At 36.2% G+C, this 13,029-nt stretch overlaps 1 long non-coding RNA gene across 6 annotated transcripts in view; it reads left to right on the top strand.

Annotated features, from left to right (window-relative positions):
• Nucleotides 1-736: 736 nt before the first annotated feature.
• LOC121031594 (uncharacterized) overlaps nt 737-13,029 on the top strand; it is a 39,165-nt gene continuing 26,872 nt past the window's right edge. Inside the window, exons 1-4 of one of the 6 annotated variants that reach the window (XR_005790789.1) lie at nt 737-1,912; nt 5,275-5,340; nt 8,161-8,308; nt 9,024-9,119. This is a non-coding gene — a long non-coding RNA (uncharacterized LOC121031594). Of the gene's footprint in view, nt 2,526-5,274; nt 5,341-8,160; nt 8,309-9,023; nt 9,120-13,029 lie in introns of all 6 variants that reach the window. The other 5 variants (XR_005790790.1, XR_005790793.1, XR_005790791.1 and 2 more) reach the window with 5 other exon arrangements.

Here is a 13,029-nt window from a genome sequence, read left to right on the forward strand (position 1 = left end):
GAGAGAGAGAGACAGAATGCAAACAGGGGAAAGGTAGAGAGAGAGGAAGACACAGAATCCGAAGCAGGCTCCAGGCTCTGAGCTGTCAGCACAGAGCCCAACGCGGAGCTCAAGCCCACGAAGTGCAAGATCATGACCTGAGCCAAAGTTGGATGCTCAATTGATTGAGCCACCCAGGTACCCCTAATATTCTATTTCTTAACATGGGGGGGTGTAAATATGGGTGTTCATGTTGTTATTGCATTGTAACCTGTACTTATACATTTTATATACTCTTCTTCATGTATTTTATATTTCACAGACAAAACTATTTTGAAGTCTTCGGTAATAATCCTGACACACGAGGACCCATAAAATAGGTTGAATCATACTTTGATAAGTGACTTATATAACTCCTTAAGAAAAGTCTGATTTTGTTGTCCAAGGACACTTGACGATGAATTGATTATATCCTAATTCTGTTTTGACTTTTGCAAGGTGTTGGGAAATTCACTTATTAGCTCCATTTCCATTTTTATATTTATAGAATAGCAGTAATATACCAGCTTATTTGAAGATTAATGTTTGCAAAATACCTTATACCTTCAATATAGTTCCATATACTATATTAAAATAATATATTAAAAATACACCTTAGCTTCTGACTAATGGAAATTCTCTGACGAATAATGGATATATTGGCAATCTAGATCATCACTGGCTTGGTTGTAAGTGATGATAAGAAACATTTAGCTTAATGGAAGAGATAAAAAATGATAGCAATTAGATAGATTTTTGAAAGCTGAAAGTTTAAACACATACCAAACTATGAAAACACTTTAATAGTGCTTTTTGCATGGTAGAAAAATTTTTCAGGGACATACAAATCCATAGGAAGAGTGTTTTCAACAAAGTACCAAAAGGCAACCTTCCTACTTAGGATGTTAGCGCTGAATGTTAAAATGCCGTGCTGCTGATTTTGGTTTTAACTCTTGAAGATGACAGGTAACCAACCGTACAACATTAGTTTTTCAAACGGTCATGAAAAAAAATATTGTCACTGCCAAAATCACAGATAAATTACCAGTTGTCCTTTTTTTAGAAGTGTATGAGGTCCAGTACAGTGCTTTCTTCAAAGGCAGCTCATTAAAGAGAGGAGATTGAATCAGGCATAAATGAAATTGGGGTTAGAGGACTGACTCCAGTATGGGTGACCACAGGTATAATGTCTAAGGCAACAAGACAATATCATGTAGGATCTGATTTAGAAAGCATACCTGTGGGATGTGATGTGATGGACGCAAGCCCTCTGATAGTAGTACCTAGAACATGGCCATAAAGTAATAGGGCCCTGTCTCTACAAAGAGAAGTTACAGATGAGGACAGAGTAGGCTGAAAAGCAGAATAGAGCTTGCTAGCAGGGAGGTAGAATGTAAATCTGAACACAAATTAGGCTAATAATCACAAATAAAAGATATACAATATAGCTATTTATTCCAGGAGGTTCACACTAAGAACATTATATTTTCATTTAGCTATGAATGGAAATTTGAATTGTGGCCAGACTTACATGATTCCCAACTTTGTATTGCACAGGGTTAAATTTTCAAGGTGAAGAATTTCTGTACCTGCAATTGGCCAGACCAAAGAGGAAAGGACTGGTTATAAAAGCCATCCTGTTTGCTATGCTACTTTTATAGATAGTGAAAACTTTTTATTTAATATAATCAAACTTTATGGAAAAATATAATTTCCATAGGACTACTTCTAACCTATATTTCAGAATTGTGTGGGTATTTTCTATTTTCCCTTCTAGTTTCACTCCTTCGGAATCTTCTCTGTACCCCCAAAGGCTGAAATCTAGGGGTTGCCTCAAGAGATGACCTGTCCTCTGACTACTGGATGGAAGACCAATAGGAAGCTTCTGCAATAGGTTAGAGGGCAGGAAGAGAATGAGATGGGGTATTCATTCCCTATATTAGCTAGTCTTCAAAGGTATCCCCCAACAATTCCTTCCTTGTATATACATATCACTCTTGCTATCAAGAGTTGGAGATTATTTCTGTTCTCCTTGAATCTGTGCTGGCCCTTGACTAGCTTCTACAAATAGAATGTACCAGAAGGGCAATTTGAGACTTCCAAACTCAGACCAAAGAGAACTGGAAGCTTCTATTTGCTGCCTCCTGGAATTTAGCCACCATGGTATGAGAAGCCCAGGATAGATAGAAGCCCAAGATAGATGGAAGAATCACAAAAATGAGAATCAAGCACTCTAGCTATATCAGGCACTTATTGACAGCCATCTGAGTGAGTCATTGTGGTAGCTAGTCACCAATATGGCACCCAATGAAGGTTGTTTCCCAAGCTTTGGGATGGTTTGTTTTGCAATAATAGATAGCCAAAACAGAAATTGGTACCTAGAGAGTAATGTGCTGCTGTAACAAAAACCTTAAACATGTGGCATTGGCTTTGGGATAAGGGATCTCACAGAGGTAATCAATGGAGGCCTGTAAGACAGTGAAGAAATTGTTGAGCCTGGAGCAAAGGTGAGTTTCTGCCCTATTATGTAGAGGGAGAATGTTTGACAATGCTGTAATTTGTGGTAACATGAGAGATAGAAAATATATCTAACAACCTTGTGTATTTGGCTCAGGAGGTTTCCAAACAAAGTTAAGAGTCTATTGGTTTCTTTAGGTGTATATGACCATTAATAGGGTGAAATGACTTGGGAAGAAACCATTTAACTTGTAAGCAGTATCTAGAATACAAGTCAGCAACACATTTTCTGAAATGGGCCAGATAGTAAATATTTTAGGCTTTTCAGGTTGCATGTTGTCTGTAGCAACTACTCAAGTCTGCACTTGTAGCATGAAAGTGGACACAGACAATCTTTAAGTGATTCGATGTGACTGTGCTCTAATAAAAAAAGAAAATTGACTGACAAAAGCAGGTGACAGCCTGTATTTGACCTGTGGGCCATAGTTGACCAACCTCTGACCCAGAAAAAACATTTTCAAATAAGGGTTTGGTGAGTTGGAACATAAGTTATTCTCCTATTTATCTCTTCCAGCCCATATGAGATTTTCAGAGTAAATTAATACCTGGGGGCAAAGATAAAATCCAGAGTGCTGCCACATTATGAAGATCAGTTCAATAGTGCAGTTGAAAGACTGTTTAACCTTCATAAAGATTAAGGATTTGTCCCTTAGACCCTGTCAGCTAGACAATGGGATTTTTAAAAATCTTAAGGGGCTTGCCTTGTTGACCTTCTTTCTCGCTAGACAGTAAAGTTTTTTTTTGCCTTGTAGGCCCATTCAGCTAGAAAAAAAAAGGATTTCAAGAATCTTAAAGGCATTGTCCTTACAGCGTCCTGATTCTAAGCCCTAAGTAGAGAGGAGTGTGTCTTTAAAATCTGTCATAAAATAAGGTATAGGTACATAGGAAGTCCAAACATTTTAACAGAAATTTTAAGAGCGTGGACTAAAAGGGACTGAGGTAGTACAAAATGAAAAAGGTCTCAGGTGTTAGTAATTTCCTATGAATAGGACACAAGCTAAGAAAATTACTCAGCAGCAAACACATTCTACTTCTTATAGAAAAGTAACAATAACAGAGCAGGCAGAGCCATGAAGAACCATTCTCAGGGAGTATAGACCTAATCAAGAAACATGGTGTATCCCTGGAGACAGAGGAAATGGTAACATGTCCTGCTAGATTTCAGAATTGTTTTGGGCCAGTAACTGCTATGTTATTTCAGTTTTACACTTTTAGAGTGAAGGTTTCTATTGTGCCTGCCATGTGTTTTCCTCATTATTGTATGTTAGGTGTGTATGGGACGGATAATTATTGTGTTAGTGTTTCATTTTTTAGTTTACAGGTGCTCCTGAGGAGCTTGAGGACTCTATCTCATCTATATCTGGCTCTGATATAGGTGATAAGAGTTTTTGATATGAGCTGATGCCATAAGGGGATGGAAATTTGTAGGGTAATTGGGAGGTGTTAAGTGTACTTTGTACATGAATTGTTATAGCCAGAAGGCAGAGGCTGGAGTGCCTTTCCAAATTCCTCCTCCCTTTCTATATGCATGTTACTCCTAATTCAAGTGGTGGAGTTTATTGCCCCTTTCCTTGAATATGGACTGCCCTTGTAACTAACTTTGATCAATCAAATGGCCATGAAATTGGTGAAATTACTGATTTGGGACCTAAGAGCCCAGGCTTTAAGAAGATTGGTGGTATGGCAGATCTGAGATGAGCTACTCAGATCCTACTTTAGAGAAGAACTTCTTGTTCAGCAGTGAGGAATGAAGACAACAGAGAGACATTAAGTGTTGGTTCCTTCAGCATCTGCCTCAGCTAAAGAGACCCGCCTCACCTCAGGTCATGCCTTTCCTGAAGACTAAGCAAAGGGATGTTATAAAAGGTCTGGACATTTTGCCTGATATGCAACAGATTTGCAGGTTAACCAACTGCATCACAGTTGGACTTCTTCCTTTGCCTAATCCTGCTTCTTCCACATTTCCCCCTCTCAGGTGTTGATCAATAATAAATATTCTGCACCCCAAAATTCTCAGAATCTTCTTCTGGAGAATCCAACCTATGACATATAGGTTCTACTATCTGACCCTTAGAATCTGGTAGTCTATGTTGTGAAAAGCTATATCTATATCAAAAGGCCAGGTGGAAAATACTCTGGTGGATGAATCCAGCTGAGTGTCTTGTTAATAGCCACTATCAAATGGAAACTATGTGAATGAGCCACCTTGGACCTTCCAACCCTGTTGAACTCTAAATGACTTTGGACTTCCTGGCATCATGTGGATTAGAAGAACCACACAGTGAAACCATGGAAATAGGAATAATAGTAAAATAGTTGTTTTAAACCACTAAGTTTTGGGGTGTTGTGTTATGCATCAATAGTTAATTGAAACATTCCCCAGCTCTCTCCATGCAAGTTGTGCTTCCCTACTGAGGGCCACATCTCTCTGGCAAATTTTCCCTGCAGCTACATCCTCTGGATTCTGTTAACTGGTAACATGTTCCCCATCTTGGTACCCCCATATTATTGTGCATTTATTGTGAAGCTCATTATTCTTTTGTCTTATTTCCTATAAAAAGGGAAAATATCTCTCAAATTTTATTAAATCAAGGAGACATGATTTCTAAATATAGGAGATTTAGGGGAGCCTGGCTGGCTTAGTTGGTAGAACATGTGACTCCATTTGGGAATTGTGAGTTTGAGCTCCATGTTGAGCATAGAGATTACTTTAATTATTATTATTATTTTTTAATACAGGAGGTTTAAGCAGAAATCTTCTAACTCTCCTGCCTTCTTGCAAATTCATCTTATCTCTGGAAAGAGGTATGTTGGTGTACCTCTGCTATTAAAAATAGGCTAGAGGTAAGGTCTATTAATCTTGTTTTCTCTCCGTAAAAGGAAAAGCAAATGTTAAATGTCTTATCAAAAGGTTTTAGTCCTCAAGTAGGACATATTCCTTGGGTTCTGCCATAACCAGTAGGGTTTGACAGTCTGATGTGCTTTGAATAGACTTTCAAAAATGTGGCCTTAAACAAAAGCAACTAATGTTTAATGGTGGCTTTTTAGGGAACTTGTTCGGTGAATAAGTTTGGAGAAGGAAAGCCTTTTAAAGATTTTTCTATTTATTTATTATTTATTTATTTATTTATTTATTTATTTTTAAGTAAACTCTACCCATGAGGTAGGGCTCAAACTCATGACCCAAAGATCAAAAATTGCATGCTCCACTGACTGAGCCAGCTAGGCACTCCTCTCTCTATATATTTTTTCTTTTTTTAAATTTTTTAATGTTTATTTATTTTTGAGAGAGAGAGAGAGAGAGTATGAGCAGAGCAGAATGAGAGGGAGACAGAGAATCCCAAGGAGGCTCCAGGCTCTGAGCTGTCAGCACAGAGCCCGATGTAGGGCTCGAACTCACGAACTGTGAGATCATGACCTGAGCTGAAATCAGATACTTAACCGATTGAGTCACCCAGGCACCCCGCTCCTCAATATATTTTTAATTTTTTTTATAAAATAAATAAAAATTTTGCTATCTTATATTTAGTCTCCCACCCTTTATTAACAAGCTAAGATCAAGTTAGTCTTCTAATTGTTACACTAAACTGAGTATTACCAGTTTGGTAAATAAATTGCTTGTAAAATATCTACTGTAAATGACACATCATTATATTGTGCCACCTAACGCTAGGCATTTTGTAAACTTATGAGTATTTTTGGTAATGTGTGACTCAAATTTTTTAAGTTAATGTTGGGCTTAACCCTTTATCCAAGTTTACCCAGAACAGACTCAGTTTATGCCCCCTGTCTCATTATGACTGTTACCATTACTATTGCTCTTTCTTATTCACAGAACTGTACTTTGGATAATACATTTTCTGGTTTTCTTACCTCAAGTGGTGGTTATATCTAAGACAAAACTATTCATACTTAGAAAATAGTAGTAGAAATGTTTAAATATTTTAAAGGCTGGGTTTTTGTTGTTTTTGCCAAATAACAGGTCAGTGTCTTTAAATGAATGTGAGATCTTTTAAAAAGTTAACATGAATTTTTAAAAGAATCTATAAAACTTTAGACTTAATTGGTTTAAAATACACTTTCTCAAGTTGCGATAAGCTTAATATTAAAATTATGTTCCATAAACTGACCTTTATAATTTTTGTCTACGGAATGTTTTCCTAGTACTTGAAGAAAACAAATGAGGTTTGAAACCGCAAAGTACATTAAGGGTTTTCTTGATCAGTAGTTACATAAATTAGAGGGAATGTCAGTTTTATATTAATATTTAATAATAAGTTGATTAAATTTTGATTGAAAGCCTGTTTGTTTACATATTATGTAAATTGATTTTGAAATAAAGTTTATAGATTTAGATGCTGTTTACATTATTTCAGTTTCTAAGTTTACATATGCCACATAAATTTCGGTGCCTAAATGACAACCCCTAAATAAGTTTCAATTTGGAAAAAATAGCAAAATAGTAGAATTAGTGAGTAGGAAGTTTTTCAAAATTAAATTTTAACCTTTTTTCCCCATTAGCTTCATTCTCTTATAACTTAAAATGAAAAAGATCATATATGCCTACATGAAAAAAAATCTCTAAGATGGTTGTTCTCTCTTTTGAAATTGTATTTACTAGCACTACCCTTACTCACATCTATCTCTGATCTTTGCTTTGTGAGTCTTATCCGTATGAGCTGTACCATTCAGTCTTCCTTACCTTGCATATCAGGTATGAGATTGGTGTCCAAAATATACAAATATAGAAAATATACAAATTTTTCAAGCTCAAACAAAAGAGAACAAATAACCCGTTTGAAAAATGAACAAAAGATTTGCATCCTTCACCAAAGGATGTATACAGTGGCAAAGAAGCATATGAAAAGATGCTCCATTCATATGTTATCAGGTACCTTACCTTGCACATTTATTAGAATGGCCAAAATCCAGAATACTGACAACACCAAACACTATGAAGATGGAGCAACAGAAACTCTCGTTCATTGCTGGTGGGAATGCAAAATGGTACAGCCACTTTGGAAGACATTTTGGCAGTTTTTTGTTTTTTGGCTGTTTTAAACAAAGCTAAACATAGTCATGCTGCACATAAAAGTTCAATTCCTAGGTATTTACCCAACTGATTTGAAAACATGTTACAAAAAACCTTCAAGTGAATGTTTTTTAGTAGCTTTATTCATAATTATCAAAAACTGCAAGCAACAAAGATATCCTTCAGTAGGTGAATGATAAATTGTGGTGCATCCATACAACTGAATATTACTTGGTGGTAAAGAAAATGAGCTATCAACTTAGGTAAAGACATGAAGTATCCTTAAATGTATATTGCTGTCTTCTTTCACAGAAGATAGTCTGAAAGGTTACATACATTAGAATTCCGATTATATGGCATTCTTAAAATGGTTTATAAAGGTTAAAAATATACAAACAATAAAAAAAATCTAGTGGTTACTAGAGGAGAGGGAGAAAGTTCTAATAAGTGAAAAATAGTTTTTTATTGAGGGACTGAAATTATTCTATGTGATAATGGTGAATACGTAATAGTATGCATCTGTCAAAAGCCTATAGAATTTTATCACACAAAGAGTGACCTTAATGTATGCAAATATTTAAAAATTCGTCTAGAAAGTTGGAGAATCCCAGGTTGGAATACAGACTGTGATGAAAGAATCCGACTGTATTATAAGCGTATGAATAAAACTTCAAAGAAGGACATAGAGAAGAAAGGTGCTATGTAAAGAGCTGGAAATGAGTGGAGCCTATAATACTTAAGGTAAAACACTTTACTGTAGTTGATAAAGCTGTTTCCTATGGAGTATTAGCTAACAATGCTGATAAAGCACAATATACATATTTAAATTGAAGAATTAAATAAATGAATAGAAGATGGTGGAAGCCTGGTTTCTCCCTCCTAGGTGGAGGTTAGAGATAAGCAAAGGGAAGAACTAGAATAATCCATGCTGTAAAAGATCAGAGCTGGAAACACCAGTAGGAACTCATATTTAGCTTAATATAGATACAGATAGTTACATACAGAAATATTTCTATATTATAAATACATAGATTATATACACAATTACATTTTCTCAATCTGTCATTTGAGAGATCCAGAAACAATGACACCCTAGGAGCAACAAGGGTATTGAGTACCCAGATTTTGGATTCTACTACTGTTTACATGAGAAGAAACAGGGCTTCTTGGATCAATGGTTGATTCTAAGACTGTATCTGGAAATATATAAGATGAATCTGGAGCATTATGTAGTGCTAGAAAGTAAGGAAGTGTTATGGCCTGAATATCTGTGTCCCTCCAAAATTCATATATTGAAATCTAATCCTCAATGTGATGGTATTTGGAGACAGGGCCTTTGGGAGGTTATTAAGACAGGAGGGGGAACTCTTCATAAATGGAATTAGTGCACTTGTAAGAAGAAGAAATGTAGTAGCTTGCCCTCTCTCTCTCTCTCTCTCTCTCTCTGTCATGTGAGGATACAGTAAGTCAGGAGACTAAACCCAGAAGAGGTTCCTCACCAGAACCCAATCATGGTGGTACCCTGATCTTAGACTTCCAGACTTGAAGAATTGTGAGTAATAAATTTATGTTGTTTATAAGCCACCTAGCTAATGGTATGGTACTGTATTGTAGCAGCCTGAACTAAGGAGTGCTCAAAACAAAACTAACAAAACAAAAACCTACATTGATGTGGTATGTTGAAGGGATAACAGAGCCAACTGAAAGAATTGCAAATAGCCAAAGCTGGAAAAATATGAGCAATAAAATAAAGGATTAGATTATAATCCAAAGTATAAGATAAATTCCCATGAATCCATGATGATATAAATGATTGAATAAATGTATAGGGAAGAAGAGACAAATCTCCTTTGCAGCAGAATTATAAATAACTTATGTAGATCTTTGCCTTCATAGAAGGGAGGTGTATAAACCCCCACTTCTTAAGTGTAGGAGATGTGCAGTGACTTTTTTCCTAAGAAGACAATATGGAAAGAAGGGGGAGGATGAGCAATGAGAAAACCTGACAAATACTACCTTAGCCAGGTGATCAAGGTCAACATCAATATCCATATTAAGTTATAAATCAAGGTGATGGTATGTGCCCTTGACATGATGTGATAAAATGGCAGTTTAACTATTATTTTCCTTACTAAAACCCGTAACCCCAGTCTAGCTGTGAAGGAAAAAACAAAAAACAAAAAACAAATTCTACTAGAGGAGCATTCAACAAAATACCTGACTTGCATTCTTCAAAACTGCTAGGTTCATACAAAACAGGGAAAAATCTAAAAAAAAATTGTCACACTCAAGAACAGTCTAAAAAGATATAACACCTAAACATCATGCAGTATCCTGGATGGGATCTTGGAACAGAAAAAGAATATAAGGTAATAACTAAGGAAACTGGAATAAGGTGTGAACTTTAGTTAACTATAATGGTTCAGCATTGGTTCATCAGTTCTAACAAAAGTACCATACTCATGTCAGATGTTAAAAATGAGGAAACTGGGGCGCCTGGGTGGCTCAGTTGGTTAAGCGGCCGACTTTGGCTCAGGTCATCATATCACAGTCCGTGAGCTTGAGCCCCGCGTCGGGCTCTGTGCTGACAGCTCAGAGACTGGAGCCTGCTTCAGATTCTGTGTCTCCCTCTCTCTCTGACCCTCCCTCATTCATGCTCTGTCTGTCTCTGTCTCAAAAATAAATAAACATTAAAAACAATAAAAATAAAAATGAGGAAACTGCATGCAGAGTGTAAATAAACTCTGTATTATCATCTCATTTTTTTCCCCTATAAATCTAAGAGTGTTCTCAAAAATAAGCTCTACCTTGAAAAAAGTGTCTAGTGTAGAGTCTAACACATAGTAGGTTGATAGTCAATGATAGTTAGGAAAGGAATACCTTCATGCATTCAAGAATTGTGCTATTGAGAATAGAATAAGATGTAATAGCTTAAAATAAACCAAAGGACCCATCTTGTTCAACTTCTGTATAAAGAAGAAAGATGAGAACAAGAGATGTTAAGTGACTTGCACAGTGTCATGGAGTAATTGAAAAGTAGGTGCCTTCCCTAAACAGAATTGCTCAGCGAATGAGACCCCAAATTATTGGAGTATTTTTCTGTATATCTGTATAACAAACTATGCTTTCCAATTTGAGTAATTTTAATATACTGAAAGGGAAAAGTTGGTACCCATAGGCAATTTAGTTAGGGACCTTTAAGACAATCTGGTTGTACAACTGTAGACTTTAGATCAGAGGAAATCGGGTGCGTTCAGGATGGTATGGCCATAGACACAACTGTAGACTTTAGAAAAGGAAACCCTCTAAAATAAACTGACCATTAAATAATTGAAAATTGAAAGAGCTTTTGGGATGGAATTGAAAGCATATAGAAGCATGCTTTCAGATACTTCTCTGAATGAAGAAAAAAACAGCATTTGTAAAACATATTCTACATGTTGCCATGTTCATGATGTTGTCATGTTCCCATGACCTGGGGAAAACTGTCATTTGGTGGAGTTACTATGGGCTCATTAGACAAATTGAGGGAAAAAAAAAACAATAAAAGCTTTTCTCTGGTAAGTACCTATAGTTAATGAAAGGTTTATCCTTCATAAATCCAAAGTTTGGAACGATTATGGACCAGGAGAAATTCCTAACACATGAATGAATCTCCTCACCAAAAAATTCATGGTTCAGCTAAGCCTTAATTGCTTACAGATGATGTTATCTGTGGTATTAAGATAGTGATATTTATTTAAATATTTTATGTGTTACATATCTTTATTAAGTTTTGAGTCATTAAAATAATGTAGTTTTCTCAATAGTTTATAGCAGGAAAAGCTCAATTAAGTCTAGGAACTTTGCTCCATTTCATCACACCCTTTCCACGCAGGTTAGAAATAGGTTTAAATGTTAAAACAATATTTTCATAAGTAGATGCCATTCTTCAAACAATGATATAGATAAAAATTGTTGGGGTGCCTGGGTAGCTCAGTTGGTTGAGCATCCAACCCTTGATATCAGCTCAGGTCATGATCTCACGGTTCGTGGGATTGAGTCCCGTGTTGGGTTCTACACTGTCAGCAAAGAGCTTGGGATTCTCTCTTTCCAATTTTCTCTCTCTGCCCCTCCCCTACTCGTGCTCTCTCTCTCTCTCTCTCTCTCTCTCTCTCTCTCTCTCTCTCTCTCAAAATAAATAAACATTACTTATTTGTGAATAGATTTTATGCATAGGTCATTGATATCTTGTAGAAATATAACTGGTAGGGATGGTAAATTCTAGTTACCCCATATTTTTCTGATAGACATATGCTTACATAGATGACAGTAGTAATTAAATTTTGCATTCAGATTCATAGATATGATAGAGCAATGTTAAAGATTATTTGGGAATAGAAGAATGATTTAAAAGAACAATAATTCAAAACATGTGCTGTTGAAGCTTTGGAATTAGACCATAAGTTGTTTAATTATAAAGAAAGAAACACACGCAAATTCAGGTTTTCAAATAATAATTTATTAAAGTTTTCTCGTGTAGAAGTTACTTTTATTCTCCAATTTTAATCAAAATATTTACTTGTACTCTGAATGCACCTATAAACTACATATGTAGTATTATATTTTTACACAGTTTAATTACTAAAGTAACTTTACACAGCTTTTTTTACAGCTCATAAAATGTTTTTAAGGAATGAAAGCCAAAAGACTGTGAAGACATATTTATAACATGCCACTACACCTCTGTCACACTGATTGCCATCCAGTTAAGCAACATGCAAACAAAATTATCTTTTATAGAAGGGAAACAATGTATAGGAAATCAAAATGTTTTCCACTTGGTCATCAAGGAAGTTTCCTTCATCTGCTTTTTATACTATTGTTACTTGATTGTATATAAATACTATCTTTTGTTAAGTTCTTTTCACAATTAATTCAAAATCTCCTTAAAAAAGTATTTATTCTGTAATTCAATTAATAAAAATTTCCAAATAATATAATTAAAGAAAAAAATCTAGAAATACTGAACTGCTGTCCTGCCATCTTGCATTGGGCAGATAAGTAATTTTCTGCGAAGCCTGCTAGTGGCCGGCTCACAGAAGGCACAGCTGCTCAAGTTCAAGGAGCCGCAGGACATTGAGGGTTTCCAGGTGACCTTTAGGATGAAAGTGTACAGTTGAGAGGTGGCCATCTTTGGGTCCCCCAATATCTACTGCAAGGGGGCAATTCAGGACATGCCTCAAGTTCACTATCGACTGCTTTTACTCCCTGCCGACCTTTCAGTTCCTTTCAGTTCCTGACTCCAGCATCTGCAAGATGTTGCGTCTCCATCCTTGGTCCTCCACCCCCGGTCCTTGGCCCCTGGAGCAGGGAGCCCCCTTCAGAGCGGTGGAACCCCACCCAGAACGTCGGGACTATCCTCCTGAGCATCACTTCCCTTCTCATGGAACCCAGCACCTTCTCATTAGCATCATAGATGC

The sequence above is a fragment of the Herpailurus yagouaroundi genome, unplaced genomic scaffold, assembly GCF_014898765.1.
Source record: "Herpailurus yagouaroundi ecotype Mexico unplaced genomic scaffold, PumYag 141, whole genome shotgun sequence".
NCBI lineage: Eukaryota > Metazoa > Chordata > Mammalia > Carnivora > Felidae > Herpailurus > Herpailurus yagouaroundi.